General features: G+C 39.8%; 1 protein-coding gene across 1 annotated transcript in view; it reads left to right on the plus strand.

Annotated features, from left to right (window-relative positions):
• LOC122799246 overlaps positions 1-16834 on the plus strand; it is a 205656-nt gene that overhangs the window by 35090 nt on the left and 153732 nt on the right. The gene's annotated exons all lie outside the window — the stretch shown is intronic.

The raw sequence follows: 16834 nt of genomic DNA on the forward strand, positions 1-16834 counted from the left end.
TGTTTTTAAACAAGAAACAGCTTTATTAAATTATCAGTTATTGACATAATTTTAGTTGCAAACATTATACATCGCAAACCATATTGACATAATTTTAGTTGCAAACATTATACATCACTTATAATCTATCAAATCACTGTCAGTCAAACATTACATCGCTCATTCAAATCCTACCTTCTTTTAAACCTCATTCCTCTTCTGCACGTATTGTTCCCACAATTCCCATTTTTTCTATGTAATTTGCTCCTACCTTTTTCTAAATATTCCAATTTCAATTGTTTTATCTCTGTTACTATATTCACTACTTCTAGTACAGTTGGTTTAGACTTTGATTTCCATTTTCTGATAATTGCTTTTTTGGCATCCACCATAATTAGACTCAGCTAGGCCTTACTATGTCTAGGCAATTCCAATTCTGTATCATAGCTCAAAAAAACATTTAAAGGTTCATAGGTATTTACTAGGCTAAAGACCACAAGGGCCTTTTCAAGCCTAGCCATGCATCCCAAATCTCTGACAAGTTCTGATACCCTTGATAAGTGTAAGAAGGGGCTTGGGGGATGAAACATTTATAAGCAGTGGAATGGGAGATAAACCATTTACAGGTTGCCTGCGTCCATTAGAGACATAGGTGCCAAACCAGGGATGAATTTCCTGTTCCTCATCTAGTTGTCCAAGTTGCACTTTAATTTGATAAGGGAGGAGCTCTGCTGTAAATGGATGGGAGCTTGTTCCATAGACGGGTTAGTCTCTAGGATACATACCTGTCTCTCCAGTAGGTCCTATTTATATCACAGGCAAGGTTTAAGTCTTTCGAATGGGTAATTCTGGTGCTGTTTCTTTTGTGGATATGAAGGAGGACCATCAGAGTGAGGTCTGACAATGCCCTGTATTCCAGGTATACATATCCCCTCAAAAGCCTGTAGGAGGCAAAATACAAGGATAGAGCCTTGAGGCAGTCTGTATAGGATATTTTGCTTAAGCCCTGTATTCTTTTAGTGAGAAACCTCTGTCAGTGTTCCAGTTGTTGGATATGCCTGGTTAGGTACATACCAAAGGGGAATTGTGCTCAGTGATGGGAGGGTGGCCTAATGGTTAAGGTGTTTGCCTCACAAACACAAGGTGCAGGGTTTGAGTCTCACAAGGGATAAATGGCTAGGCTTAAAATGGCTCGCAATGGCAGTTAGCTTAGTATTAACCTATGATCCTATGATGAATGCTGAATACAGTGGAACAATGACTTTCTTGGACTTAAATGCCATACCTTTGTTTACAAGCTGCGCAACATAGAATTATTTCCTTACTATTGTGGACACATGATGGTCAAAGACTAGATTACTGTCTATGTGTGTCCCTAAGGCCCTGACTACTGGGTCAACTCTAAGGGGTGTGTTGTCAGTATAATAGTTACCAAGGGTGGATGACTTCCCAAATGATACTATTATGCATTGCTTACCATTTAATTTTAGTCCATGGCTCTGAAACCAGTTGTTTGTTTCAGCCCTTCCTGGAGAATATTTGTGTCATTGTGGGATTCAATGACAGCTCCTAATTTGCACTCATCTACAAATTTAGTCAGCCAGAGACCATTGGCCTTGACTTCAGAGAAGTAAATGCCAAAAATTAGCGGTCCAAGGACCAATCCCGGAGGGTCTCCGCTTGTGACTGACCTCTTTGTAGAGATGGACTCCCCAGTTCTAACTTCCTTGGTCCTGTCTGTGAGCCAGTTTGCTATCCACAGGGTTACTTATGAGTTTGCACCTAACCTCTTTCATTTGTCAATAATGCCCAAGTGGGGTATTGTGTAAATGCCTTGGCCAGGTCAAGGTAGGTAGTGTGAACCACTTTGCCTTCATCCATTGCTTTGGTAACCTTTTTTAAAGAAGTCCACCAAGTTGAGTAGGCATGACCTGCCCTTGACGAAACCAAAGGGTCTATAATATATGAGCGAATAGGAAAAACTGAGAAGGCTCATAATGTCAAAAGTACCGGACCTCGAAGTGCTTTTTCTGAGATCGCGGTACTGTGAAGAATGGAATATTTGCCCTTTCCTCACTGTAGTGCGATCTTGGAGTTGGAATATATATTTAGCAGGGGATGTGGGGGGGCAGCCCCCCACAATAGCAAGTTCGAGGTCCGGTACTTTTGAGATTGTGAGCGTTCGCTGGTTTTCCTATTTGCTCTTATGATATAGACCCACACCAAACTGGATTGGATCCCGTGTTTGGAGGTTTACTGTATTACTATTGCTCATTTCCATGATAATTCCTTCCATGGATTTACATAAAAGACTAGTGAGACTTATGGGTCTATAGTTTCTAGGGTCTGTAGATGTCCCACCTTTGTGCAGAGGGATGACTGTTGCTGTTCTCTGTTCATGAGGCATGAAACCTATTTGGAGGCTACAGTTAAACAGTAACTCCAGAGGGCCTGATAGGTCATGTTTCTTGCTATTTAGAAGGCATCCAGGGATAGTGTTTGGGCCCACTGATGCAGTGTTCTTGACCTTAGAGAGACTATTAAGGACCTGTTCCCTAGTGATAGCAGGGGGAGTTATATTTGATGGTATTGCCTTTGGGAAGGTTGCGGGGGAGACAAGGCTAAAGTTGGAGCTGAATTTAGGTAGGTTTGCTATATCTTCTGGCTCAATACAGGTGGCTGCATTTACAATGAGCTCTGCACACAATTGTGTATTGCCTTTGAGGTTGTGGACATAGCTAAAGAATGTCTTGTGGTTGTCCTTGGCCTGTAAGGCCAAATTTACCTCAGATTTGACTATTACAGACTTTATTTGTCTTCTTGAGTTTTTTGTTTATTTTAATGAGAGTGCTTTTATCCTGCTGGGTGCTGCACCTCCTAATGTTTGCCATAATTGTCTTCCTTCTGTTGTACAGCCTGTTGATTTTGTGATTCCACCAGGGTGGCTTGTTTTTTGAGTTAGTTCCGTACTTCTTCCTGGTGGGTACAGCTGCCTCTACGCAGCTATCAACATGCTTGTACAAGTTTTCTGTGAACAGTTCTGCATACGCAGCAGTGTTCTTGGGGTTTATGGGGGCTTGAAATTTTGCCAGGTTATCATTTAATAGCAGGAAGTTAGCCTTAGAATAGCTCCTGAATATTCCAGGTTTAGCTGGGGATCCAGGTTTTATTTTTACTTCAAAGGAGACCATTTTGTGGTCTGATCTTACCAGGGAAGACATTACAGTAGGGGGTGTGCACCACTCTCCCATATTAGTGAGGACCAGATCCAGTATGGTTGTACCCCTGGTTGGTGTATTGACAATCTGGTCCAGGGAGTTTATGTTTACAAAATCCAGGAATCTCTGTGCCTGTACGTTTGGTGTCATATAGGACTCCCAGATAACAGTGGGACAATGAAGTCACCCATGAATATAGTATTTGCTTGGATGGTGAGTGTTTCCAATTAGTCTAAATACATGGTATGGGTTTCCTAGGTCATAGAAGGGGACCTATTGCTTGCAATGAAGTGGTATCGGATTTTGCATATGGTGATTTGAACATAGAGCAGCTCAAGTGCATTGTCCTGTTTAACCAGCCTTGAGGTATATTTATTTTTTATGTAAATCGAGACACCTCCACCATTAGTCCCTGTCTGTGTAGTAGCTGGTCTAAATGTGTGGAAGGCATTACAGCCTTGCACTGTCGGTGTGCTCTCCGTGGCTTTAAACCATGATTCAATGACCGCACAGATGTCAGCATTCTCTAGGGTGAAGAGAGCTTCTAGGTAGTGGAGTTTTTTTGTTTAGACTCCTAGCATTGAGCAGTAATATGTTTAGATTTTCTTGGTTTGATTTGCTGTGTCAGAAGTACTTTCAGTTTGGCATTTCCTAAAAAAAGGCAGTATAGAGGAAAACAATGTTTTAGCTAATATTTGAAAACCTAGAGGGGAGAGGTGCAAACCATCCCTGGCAAAGCAGCATGGTCTGTTGACTATCTCCTTCCATGCTGACAAATATTCTACCCCCTTAGAATGACACCAGAAACTAAGCCAGTTATTAAAGCCAGTCATCTTTTGTTCATATTGTGGCATCATCTTGCAGAACGTAAAATGCTGCTCAATGCTAGTCTCATACCAGCCTGAGCCACATATTCCAAAAGCTCCATGATGTCTTTCTTCATGTAGTCTAGGGAGGTACATCTCAGGTCATTTACTCCCACATGGACTATGACTGAGTCATACTGGTACTTCTGGTACAATGACCTGACTGCATGTGTAATGTGGTGGATCCTGGGCCCTGATAAGCAACTGACCATGACTTTCTCTTTACTTAGCCTGGTGAGAGGGACATCAGTGTGTCTCATAATGGAATCTCCTGTGACCAGAATGGTGGACTGTGTGGTGGCTTGCCTTATGCGCTTAGTAGTAGAGGCTCCAAGAGATGTGGCACTATAGGTTAATGTGGGTGTTGTTTTGAAACAGTGCATTTGGGGCTGCTGAGGGTATATGAGTTTTGAAAGAGTGCATTTTGGGCTGCTGAGGGTATTTGTTATGTGTACTTTGCCTAGGAGGTCTTTGGGGTTTAGGAAGGTTACATTTAAGTTCCTCAGCATATGTCAGTCTATATATCTGCTTTGAATTGTGTTTGATGGGTGCAGCATGTGTACTATTGACAACCTTACTGACATGAGGAGTACTTCTATGTAAGAGCTTTGCCTCCAGTGATATTGTATAAATACATCTCTCACATACCATGTCAGTTTGAGAATTAACTGGTTGTAAGTAAACATGAGTCAAGTTCTACATTGCCTCAGGATGCACATATCCACCGAGCTGGTAATGGAGATAGTGGGAAAGTTTATATCCATGGCAACAGACCCTTTTTTATTAATTAGACAGTTGGAGTGAGAATATAAAACAATGTCAGGAGTATCCAGTTTGTAACTCTGGGGACAGTGCTTGTCACTGCAACCAGTTTTCCTGTGTGCAACTGGGTATTGGTGAAATTTCAGTTGTGCTTTTACAGGAAAAATGTCACTCAAGGTGCCTGTGTCTGTACAGGGTACTGCCAAACACTCGATGGGAAACTAATACATAGCTCTTGAAAATTTAAGGATGAAGTATTTAGGCAGATATTCTGAAGTTAGAAACAAATCAAGCAGTACTTACTGAAAACAAATAATCAGCTTGTCAAGGATAATGAAAAGAGGGCAGTCATGTGAATGGCTACTGCCTGGCTAATACTAGTGCTGGTCTCACCACAGTTTCACTCTGTTGGCATAGGATGCTCCTTTGCTTCTTCTCTCAGCAGAAGCAAAACATTAGCACCAATCCCAACATGAGAAGCAAGACACATCCTGTTTGGTGATCCACAGTCTTGTCCCAGATGATACAAGAGTCTATAGGCTTGTTGTAGCCTTTTCCTGGTAGGTGCCTTAAATAGCAATCAGACCAATCAGGAACATGAACCAGACACTCACTGTACAACCAGAAGCAGTCAGGAATCAATACACTCTGCTCCTTCTCTCACCAGGAGTAGAATATAAGCACAATTTCCAAGCTGTCACCTATGACGAAGTTATTAGGCTTTCTGATGATCAGCAGTCTCCAGGAAATAATGTCTTTGTGCTCCTTCTCTCACCAGTAGAAAACAGAAGCACTATTCCCAACATGACTACCAAGAGGCAGAATGTGGGATCTCCAATAACTGGTGGTCTTGCAATAGATGTTTAAAGGTAATTTGAAAAAAAAAAATGGGTTACTATACTAAGCACTGCAGTGTGCACTAAGCAGTTAGATGTGAAAAAGGGGGTAACTTAAGCTTTAGCCATCTAAGTGGAAAGCCACTAATTTTAAAAGAGCAAGACCAACTGAAAGGGGTGGGCAGTTTTGCATTCCGGTTTTATGGAATACATTTATTTGGCCAATAAATGTAAATAGTTGAAAGGGGAGTGATTTCACAAAATGATAATTTTGCGCTTACTCACAAGAGCCAGTGAAAGGGGAGAAGAAAGGAGATACATGGTTAAATTAATATAAGGGGCAGGCAACTAGAAAGACCAGCTGGGTTTAAGAACACAACAGCAATAGGGTAGGGGTGAGAAACAATTTTTAAAAAATCTGGGTGACTCACAAGAGAGACAGCTGTGGTCTTTTTCCAAGTTTCAATATGCAATTAAAAGCAGAATATAAATAAACAAAATGTAAAGAAAACAAATCACAATATACAAAATAGAAGAAGGCAAAAAAGTAATACGAAATATGAGAAAGCAAAAGCAAACTAACCTTTCCCTCACAGCAAGTTGTGGCAGAGTCTGGATGAGCTTTTCCAGTAAAGATAGACCCTCCCTTAGATTCACCAATTTCCTCATCCAGTATCTCTGATAGAGTAGTCTGCAGGGAATCTTTAAAGTCTGCAAACTCGTTACATTCCCAGAAAATGTGTTTCCAATTACCTCTTTGTTCCCCATCTCACCTCCAACCTTTGCTGTCTACCTGAGGAAAAATCTACTTGGGGTACAAAAATACCAATGTAAACATTTCCAAGCAAAAATCCTAAATCTACTACACTTTGTTGCATGTCTTGGCAGACAGACATATATCCCCCATTGTTTCTTTGTGAATTGCTTATCCAGTCTCTCTTCCCAATCCTTTCTAACCTCCTCTGATTGATTCGTATAGTTATCATGCAATATTTTATATGCTGTACTAATTATTTATTTTTTAACAGCAGCTTCTATTCTAGATTCTACTAAATCTGTACCAGTGCCGGTCTTTCATTTAGGATCCCCCCTAGTCCTTTCTTTTTACCTATACTCTGATATCAATCCTTGAGAGGGAAGGCAATCGCTTACCTGCAGTTCAAATAAATTATTGGCCTCTTCCCATTTGATTACCTTTCTCTCTCTAATTATTTGCTGCCAATACGTTGGTTCCTTTGCCAGCTTTCTCCAATAAATTCCAGCCCCCTCTTGCCTATTGTCTGTGTCCCTAATTGCAGCCACCCCTATTAGCAGAATCGTCTTTCTCCATTCTCATGTAGGTTTAGTTCTTAGAATACTTTCTGCAATTTTATGACTATAATATTCTGTATGGTTATTGTTATTCTCCTTAAAATTCTGCATCCAAACTCCCAATCTCTCCTTGTTTCTTGAGCTTTCCTCCATTTCATCATCATCCTTTTCCCTTTTGAATTATAGGTTTCTGCTTGTGTTGTGTATAGGAGCTTTAACTGTGTAGCTCTGAAATACCCCTTTAAATCAGGTAATCCCAAACCACCTTGTTCTATTAGAAGAATCGGCTTATCCCACTTGACTTGCAGTCTTCTCCTCTCAGATAAAATACTTCAGCTCTTTATTCATTGCTATCCGCAACTTCTCTGGTTGATAAAATATGTGTATAAAACTAAAGGGACTAAATAATTTTAACTGCTTGTATCTTGCTATCCATAGCCATATAACAGAGCTTCCAATTTATCAGTTTTTGTATTATCTTTTGTTTAGTCTCTTCCCAAATATTCTTAGCTGCCACACCAGAACCATTTTTAATCCATACTCCTAAGTACTTCATTTATTACCTCACAGCAAGAGGTTCTCCCGTTCGATTCTCGGCTGGGCGTGCCTTCTGTGTGGAGTCTGTATGTCCTCCCCACGGTTGGGTAGCATTCGAAAGACATGCGTGCATAAATGGGCATGCCTTCGTTGAAGGTTGAGTGTCGAGCTGGCACCTCGGTGTTTCGTAAAAATCTAGTGCCTATCATTAGCGGACTGGAGTTCCGCTGTGGCAACTCCTTACCGGGAAAAGCCGAAAGACAAACAACAACAACTCCTAAGTACTTCATTTTATAATGTCCTCATAAATATGGATATTGGTGAACCAATTCATGTGTGGGTATATAATTTACAGCTATTGCCTTTGTTTTAGCTTCATTAATTTTGTATCCCGAAAAGATTTGAAATTGTCTCAAAATGTTCCACAACACTAAAATGTCCTTTTCTGGTTTTATCAGGTATAATGTAATTATCATCTGTAAATAGAGACAACTTTTCTTGACTACCATACCAATTATATCCTTGAATTTCTGAGCCGCTTATTTTTTTTGCCAGTTGTTCTAAATATACTGCAAATAACAATGGGAAAAGAGGACACCCCTGCCTGATAGTTTGCTCAAACAGAAATTACCAGAGAAACTCACCCATTTTAATTTTCACCTCAGATCCCTCATATATTCTCATGATGACTTAATAAACCTTATAATTATATCAGGGACTGTAAATCCTCCCATTGCTTTGCTCATAAAGTCACAGCTTACTCTGTCAAATGCTTTCTCTACCTCAAGACTCACCAAGAACAGTGGTATTTTATTGCATGTTGCTTCTCTGTGGATCACCGGTGTTCTGCTAATGTTGTCAAATGTTTGCCTCCCCTCCACAAAACCATGTTGAACCATATCTACCAATTTTGGCATCACCTTTGCCATTCTTTTAGCCATTATAGACATAAACATTTTATAATGTTTACCTCGATCTGGCTAAGGCCTTCGATACAATACCCCATTCGGGTATCATTGAAAAACTCATCAGCTTAAATGTCAACCCATATCACACAATGGGGGTTGCACTGTGCTGAGTGATGAGTGAACCCACAGCTGCAGGCTCAGCTCGCATGTCAGACTCAAGCCCTGTCACAAGTGTGGTGTCACAGGCTCAGTCCTCTCATTCTCTTGTTTGTTTTTCTACTACAAGCAAACAAACAAACACACAGGGGGTTATGGAGGAGACAACAAATGCAGCAGATGACTGCAACCTGGGCAAATAAGAAAGAAAACAGATCTGACACAGATATCCTTCACAGGGTCTCTCTTCTCAACGAAGCGGATAACTGGTGCCCACGCCAAAAAGTTAAATGCCAAAAATCATAAACAAGGGTAAAACCCAAACAAGGTTAGCCCCCAATCCAGTGGCAAATGACCAGAGCACACTGAGCACAGAAGTTATCAGGACCTGGGGACCCATAGGTTGAGTAGTCTCTGTCATTCACCCATGTAAAGACTAAAGTAGTAGGGAAGACCTTACTCATTGCCCGATTTTCATCATTCAGGATTCTCATCTAGATCAAGGAGTCCATCACTCTCTCGACTCATCACTCATCAGACCAATGATTGAGTACAATGCCCCATTAGGAATGTATAGCTGGAGACACTTGCAGCAGCTGGAGGCAACAAAAGTTCAAAGGAAAAAGATAAAAGGGTCCTGAATCTGTCCTATGCTGCCCGAGAACTCCAGCTCCGCTCTATATTCAGTCAGCACACTGCTCCTAACACAAGGCCATGTCAAACCCAGATTTATGAATATGCTTCAGATTTGAAATCTAGATCCATCAGACTTAAAAACCTTGACACGGCTTAATAGGGCGTGATGGAGGAGGGATAGACCACCACCCCCAAAGACTATGCTGGAACAAAAACAAAATCCATGTGAGGCAGAGCACCAGCTGGCCTTGCTTATGAGATGAAGAATGATGGATGACGGATGGAGCATGATACCAGATATTACCTCAGTGTCACTGCTCCTCAGAGGCACAGAAGAATAATAGGTATAGTTACGGTAATATAAGAAGTTCCCAGCCAAAGCCACAAAACTATGGATATAAACCTTCCGGGCCCCCTCGGCAGATAGCCTAGTATGAATAGCTATAATCATGGTTTAGGATTGTAATGGTCCTGTATGAAGCTGGATCTGGTGGGGCTTTTCCCTATTTAGGCATTACAGCTACATCTGCTTTCTTCCAGGATGTTTGTCTTTCTCCTCCTCCTCTTAAAATACTGTTAAACATAACCTTCCAGATCTTTGTCAGTTTTTTCCCTCCTAGCTTCCAAACTTCCACAGGAATATCATCTATTCCTGGGGACTTTCCTGTGGATTGGCTACACATCACCACTTTTATCTCCTCTCCTTCTATCCTGTTAGTAATTGAGCCTCATCTACCTCTAACCTTGGCATATTTAATTCTTCCATAAACATTTCCATTTGTACCTTTTCTTGATTTCCATATTTCTCTGCTTTATACAGACTTAATACAATTTCCAAAATATTTCTAGTACTTCTACAGTATCTCTTATTATCTTCCTTGTTATAGGCTCCCTATGCTTGGCAACAGCCCATTCTACTTTCTGTTGTTTCAGTCGTTGTGCTAAAAGTTTTGTGCTTTGGAGTTATTATCAAAAAACAGTTGCTTAGTAGCAGTCTTTCTAAACTCATGCATAGTATTGTTGTTGCGTCTTTCGGCTTTTCCCGGTTAGGGGTCGCCACAGCAGAACTCCGGTCCGCTAATAATTGGCAGTAGATTTTTACGTGCCGAGTTGCCAGCTCTGACGCACAACCTTCAACGAAGGTACGCCCATTCACACTTGTCTCCGCACAAAAGATGCTCTAGCTGAGAATCAAACAGGCCAGCGTCTTACTGTGAGGCGACAACACTACCGCAGCACCACCACCGTTACACCATGTGTAGTATTGAGTAAAGCCCTTATTTTCTGTTTAGCATTCTGCAATTGTTCCTCCTCCTCTTATGTGAGATTTGTCAGTCCCTCTAAATAATTCTTGTTACTTCTTAACAATATCTCTCTTTCATTTCCACCCTATTTTTAAACTCCACTTTAATTTTATCCCAATCCCTAGCTATATTTTGAGAAGAAAGTTCTATCTTCTCTAATAGCTCCTGAATAATTTCTACTACCCATTCCTTAAATTCCATGCTTTTCAACAGATAGGTGGGAAAGAGCCAGTGTCTCATTTTTATTTCATTATGCTGCATTTTTATTTTAATTATTGGCACATAATGTGAAATAGTTTTATATATATATATATATATATATATATATATATATATATATATATATATATATATATATATATATATATATATATATAAACTTTCAATTAAATGCACATGTTCCTGTGCGCAATGTAAGTTCTGTCTAGCATAGACTAGTTTTTGTATCTTGGGAAATAATATGAAACACCTACTACTGAATTCACATCTTCCATGCCAAATATTTTCATGAATTTCTTCAAAAAATGTACCCTCTTTTGTTATTTTTTTCTCTTCTGGGCCCCACAGACACGTCTTCACTGCTGCAAATCAAATTCCACTCCCCATCTACCAGTAATATTCCTTGATGAAAGCGAATTATTTCTCACAGAATTTTCTTAAACTCTATTATAACACTTTTAGGTGAAATATAAAAGTGTAATCGTCCTCCCTTGCCACTAGCACCTTAGTACTACAAATCTTCCACTATTATTTTTTTATTCTCTTCTATCACTATTGGAGCTCCTCTTGCAATTAGTATAAGTGTGTCCCCTGTAGCATAGCTATTTGCACTCTACATTTTTTAATATAGTTCACTGCTCTTTCTTTTTTTGTATATGTCTGTGAGAACATTGACATTTATAGACAATACAAAAAGCATCATTATGTTAAGTTATTTCCAGCTTTTGTGTTTCATGCATATACTGCTTGGTAAGTTGATCTTTTATACAGTTGTTTCATGTCATATCAGTTTAAGCCTGTCACATCTTACAAAACTTTTTGTTTTATTGAAAGCCCTAAACCCCCCCCCCAATACACCCCTAAAACATATTAACTTAATACTAACACAGAAAACTATGCACATCTTCAAATATTGAATTTTTACCCTCTCAATAGGAACACTTGTCCCAAACTGATAGTCACAGTCAAAGACTTGGGTTAAACTAAAAGGAAGGTTATCCATGCTAAGACACATGGTACAGCCTGTGCTTCTACTAAGTGCTCTCTGTTTTTTATTTATCTTTATTGCTCTCCCAGAATGGGAAAACACTTGAATGCTTTCAGAATTCATTATCTCCTAGCCATTGTTCTTTACCAGAGACAGAGTTGCTACTACAAGTATCCATTTATCTGCTAGAGAAAAACCTTATAATAATCAACATTCTTTTTTCTTTTTTATTTACTTGCTTTCTCTTAAAACATGTTACTAGATCAAATCAAGGGCCTTAATGCCTTAATCCAGTTATTCCTCCATGCAAGAATGAGAAAAACATAAGTTTTTCTTTCTTTTTTTTTTTTTATATTTCAGTGCCTAACTTCTTAAAATTGAACAAGGTGAAAGAGAGACGAAGAGAAGGAAAAAAAAAAACAGGGACACCGTTTTACTTTAGTATCCCCATTACACTTGAAAATAACTGAGAAAACTTTACTTTATAACATGCAGGGAAAATAATGCACTATAAAAGTATTACTATTAAGAACAAAATGTTGTTTTACTTAGTCATCTCTCTCCCTCTTCTTTCTCTCACTTAAGTGTTCTTCCAAACATTAATGACATGAAGTAGGGAATATGCTTTAGAGTCTCTTACAAGTTTAACAAAGTCAAAAAAGTCAAAATTTTCCAGATTTTCCTGTTCTGTCATGTTTCACAAATATAATTGCTTTATAATCCAACATTTATTTATCTGTTTCCAAGTTGCTGTTTTTATTCCTGGTTATCTCCATCTCCCAAATCCTTTCTTTGCTTCATTTCCAATATACTCTCAATTTCTCTAGTCAAATATTGCAGGTTTTTTTTCTGTTTCTCAAGCATTATTTGTTAAAACATTGAAAAAGGTTTTACTGGCACAGTATCTCTGTGATCTTTATTACCAGAAGAAGAAGTAGAATCTCCTTCTGTTTCACAGCTCACTTTCCTGCATAAAAAAAATATTTTATCCCTCAAGGAAAGAATATTTTGAAGATAGCTGGGTATAGCAGTTTGAATTTCATGCCTGCTTCTCGACATTCTCTGAATAGTGGAATAACTTTACTCCTCAGCCTGGTGTACAATGAGTAATAATTTTCCACAAAACTCTATTGTCTCCCACTTTTATTACTTTTTCCTTATGCCACAGTTTTGTCATAATCAACTCCTTCTACTGGTAGAATTGCATGTTTACTACTAAAGGTCTAGGTTGCTTTCTCATGGCCAAGTTTGGACCATACACATGATGTGTCCTTTCAATTAACAACTCCTACTGTGGAATACCAGTCCAGTTGCTTATTTGTGCTTTCATAAAATTAATATAGTCTGTTCCTTCCAGCTACTCTGATATAGCAGAAAATTTCAGGTTTTCCCTACATGCTCTGTCCTCTAATTCTATTATTTTTGAAACATCTCTTCTTGAGCTGTCTCATATTCAGCCAGCCTTTTCTTCATTTTGACCTCTGATTTTTATTGTTTGATTACCTCATCTGAATATCTGTTTAAGGTTTCTTCCATTTTTTTTCTAGCATTTTGTAACTTCAGTTGATATACTCCATCAGTGTTTCATTTATTTTAATTAGGTCTCTGTGAAGTTGTCCCATACTTTCTTCTAGGTTACTGGAAGTCATGTCTGGAGCTTGCAATCATTTTTGCTGAACAGCTGTAGAATTCTTCCCAGTGTTTTTTCTTCATATGTTGTGGTTGATTTTCTTTCAGATCCTCTGAATTTCTTTTTTTCCTGGCATCCAGGCAATGCACTTACTAGCCAGTTACTGAAATGTACCCAAAAATACAAGTTTACTGGCTTTCTCTTCTGAGTTTCTGTTTTCACACAGGGAGAGCTAGAATTAAGCTGTTGCTCAATGTGCAGCCATCTTGAAAGTCAGCTTGAAGACAGGATTGTCCCACTAGGCTAAAATCTTGTTTTAAAGTAGACCCAAGCTGATATTCATATTGACTAGAGGAAATGTGGCCAGGGCACCATGGAAGTTCTCTGGCTCTTTGAAATTTGTGTGATAAAAAGTTAATTTTCCAAGCCCTTGAAAGGCTATGGTTTTTCAGGTTTAAAGATGATACAAAAAAAGGCTGTTTTTGAAAAACTGAAGTGACCTAATATAGCAATAATCCACGCCTGGGTGTGGGTAATGCTGGATTTACCCACGGTTGGCATGGTTTGGTCCCGAGGGCGAAGCCCAAGGGACCAAACAAAGTCAACCGTGGATAAATCCAGCATTACCCACACCCAGAAGTGGGTTATTGCTATTATACAATGACATTATTTAAGAAAAAAATACTTACTTTTCTTAAATAATGGCATTGTATAATGCCTCCTTGCTGCCCTTCCGCAGCTGTCTGGTATCCGCAGCAGTTCTGATGTACTGCGCATATGTATGCCTACGCAGTACATCAGAGCTGTGGGGAAAAGCAACAGAGAAAGCAAGATCTCCATTGCTTTTTACTGTTTTGCTATGTTAAATGGGTTTAACATAGCGAGACAGCTTTAAAAAAAGCAACGGAGAATCTCCGTTGCTTATTTTAAAGCTGTCTCACTATGTTAAAACCATTTAACATAGTGAGACAGTTTTGCAAAAAGCAACGGAGAAAGCAAGATCTTCGTTACTTTTTACAAACCGTTTCGCTATGTTAAATGGGTTTAACATAGCGAGACAGCTTTAAAATTAGCAACGGAGATCTCTGTTGCTTATTTTAAAGCTGTCTCGCTATGTTAAACCCATTTAACATAGCGAGACAGGTTTAAAAAAAAGCAACGGAGAAAGCAAGATCTCCGTTGCTTTTTACACACTGTGTCGCTATGTTAAAGGAGTTTAACATAGCGAGACAGCTTTAAAAAAAGCAGAGACAGCTTTAAAAAAAGCAACAGAGATCTCCGTTGCTTTTTTAAACCTGTGTCGCTATGTTAAACTCCTTTAACATAGCAAGACAGTGGGCAGGATTCAGGAAGCCTCCGTGTAAGAGTTATAACTCTTACACGGAGGCTGCAGTTAAACGGTGTGATGTCAGCATGTCATGCATATGCATGAGGTGCATGAGGCATGCTGAATCACACTGTAACTCTTACACGGTCCGTGTAAGAGAGTAGGGGGCCTGTCCGTAGACACGCCCCCGGAAGTCTAGAATGGCTGAAAGTAAACAGCCACGAGAGAAGCCATGGAAATGTGAATAAACACACTACACAACACATGCCCCCACAGACCAGCAATGTAAAAAGTGAACAGATGTTATAAAATGAAAATGAAAACTGTTTTATTTTTTTAAAAGCCCGTAAATGTTTGCTACTGTGTGCGCTCGTGTGCGCGGGTGTGCTATCAGCGCAACTGCAGTTAGCAATCTGTGGAAAAGGATATAAGAACTAAATATGCAAAGTAAGCCAAGAAGTAATAGCATAGCGGTAGAGTTGTCGGCTTAAGAGCAGGCAGGCAAGGTTCGAGCCCACACAACAACCTTTTTTTTTTTGTAAATAAGCACTAAAAAGGCCCCTGACAGTATTGTACAAATGTAAAAGTATTTCCTTTTGTAAAATGGAATGAAATGGAGCATATGTTTTCAAGTAATACAATAATAAAAATATTTAGAAATGTACTGATAGCTAAACTGCAGTGAGACAGAGTGCCCGTAGCTAAGTAGTGTTTCACAAACTGCAAACTGCTTGCCCATAGCTAAGGACTGGTTTAACAGGCTCAAACTGTGTGCAACTAGCTGTGCTTAGTTTAACATGTGTGTTACTAGCCAATTAAGGTGTAACCCAGCGCACACCATTTGCGCAACGCGCCCACAAGCTAACCGGCGGTGCGCATGCGTGAGCTCCACGCAAACGAGCGCAGACCTGGTTTTAAAGTGCTTAAAAGTGCTTTTGGCATGTTTGATTGACAGGTCCTGAAGTCATTTCTAGACAGTCATAAAATTTAAAATTCAGTGGTCAGATTCGAAACCAGGATACCATGCACTAGAGTCAAGGTACTAAACCACTAAGCCATGACAGCAGTACTTAGAAATGCAGAAATAGCATATATATAGGATGTAAGCCAAAATGGAGCATGATAAAGCAGTTTCTGTGAAGTAGATACAATTCTAAACCAGCCAATCATAGAAATGTGCAGGAAAATCGGCATATATAAGCCCTATAGGCGGGAATACACAGCATAAACGATTGTAGAATAGACTTGCAGGCAGAATGAGTGGAGTAGGGGAGGGACGTTGCTTTCGAGCACAGCGATGGGGCATTGAGGAGTCCAGATACATGGTCTGGCTCCTAGTTCACCATCATGAGGCCCAACTCATGCAGGGCCAGGTCTCATGGGGAGCGTACAGGGCGGAGGCATGGGACCAGTTGGCTCATGATCTTACTAGTGCTACTGGGATTCCACACACTGGTGAGCAGGTCCGTCACCACCATGCGGACCTGAAGCGACGTAAGCAAGACCAGTTGACCCAATGGATCCAGGAGGCCCGGGATATGCCCAACGCCCCACTACTGAGTAAGTTACATTTTACTTATGTATGTAAGGAATTCAACTAGTTGATACCATGGAGATGTGTATCCCAATATTACTTGTTTTGTATTACAGCTGCAGGTGTCCGCTCTATGAATCGACAGACCCATGACCGCAGGCTGGTGTGGCTGCGCCACCATGCAGGTTAGTAACCCCACCTAGTACTTGTAAATAAATATTATAGTGTAGCATGTAGCAGAACACTGCAGTGTATTGCTTAAAAGTAATATAATGTGCAAGCAGCAAGTAAAAGTCTGCAGATATGGCTGCAACAAGTTCATCAGTATGCAAGTGAAACTGGAAATATAAGTGATAGAAATAAATAGTGCTGTAATACAGATGTCCCACCATTAATTAAATGTAGTATAACCTGCAGTAGTCTCAAGAGTACAGCTTCAGAATCTGAGGTAATCACATGTGAGATATATCCCCTGTTGAAATGCTGAATCATGACAGAAGTGAGGCTGCTGGAAAGTGTTGGAATCCCCACAGGTCTAATATGTGAACAAAGCCTAGAAGTACCAACCTGAACTGTGAAATTGCAGGATGTGTGAGAGTGACAGAAAGGGTCATGTATCAATG

This window comes from Protopterus annectens, chromosome 4.part0 (genome assembly GCF_019279795.1).
Source record: "Protopterus annectens isolate FY-2018-M chromosome 4.part0, PAN1.0, whole genome shotgun sequence".
Taxonomy (NCBI): domain Eukaryota; kingdom Metazoa; phylum Chordata; order Ceratodontiformes; family Protopteridae; genus Protopterus; species Protopterus annectens.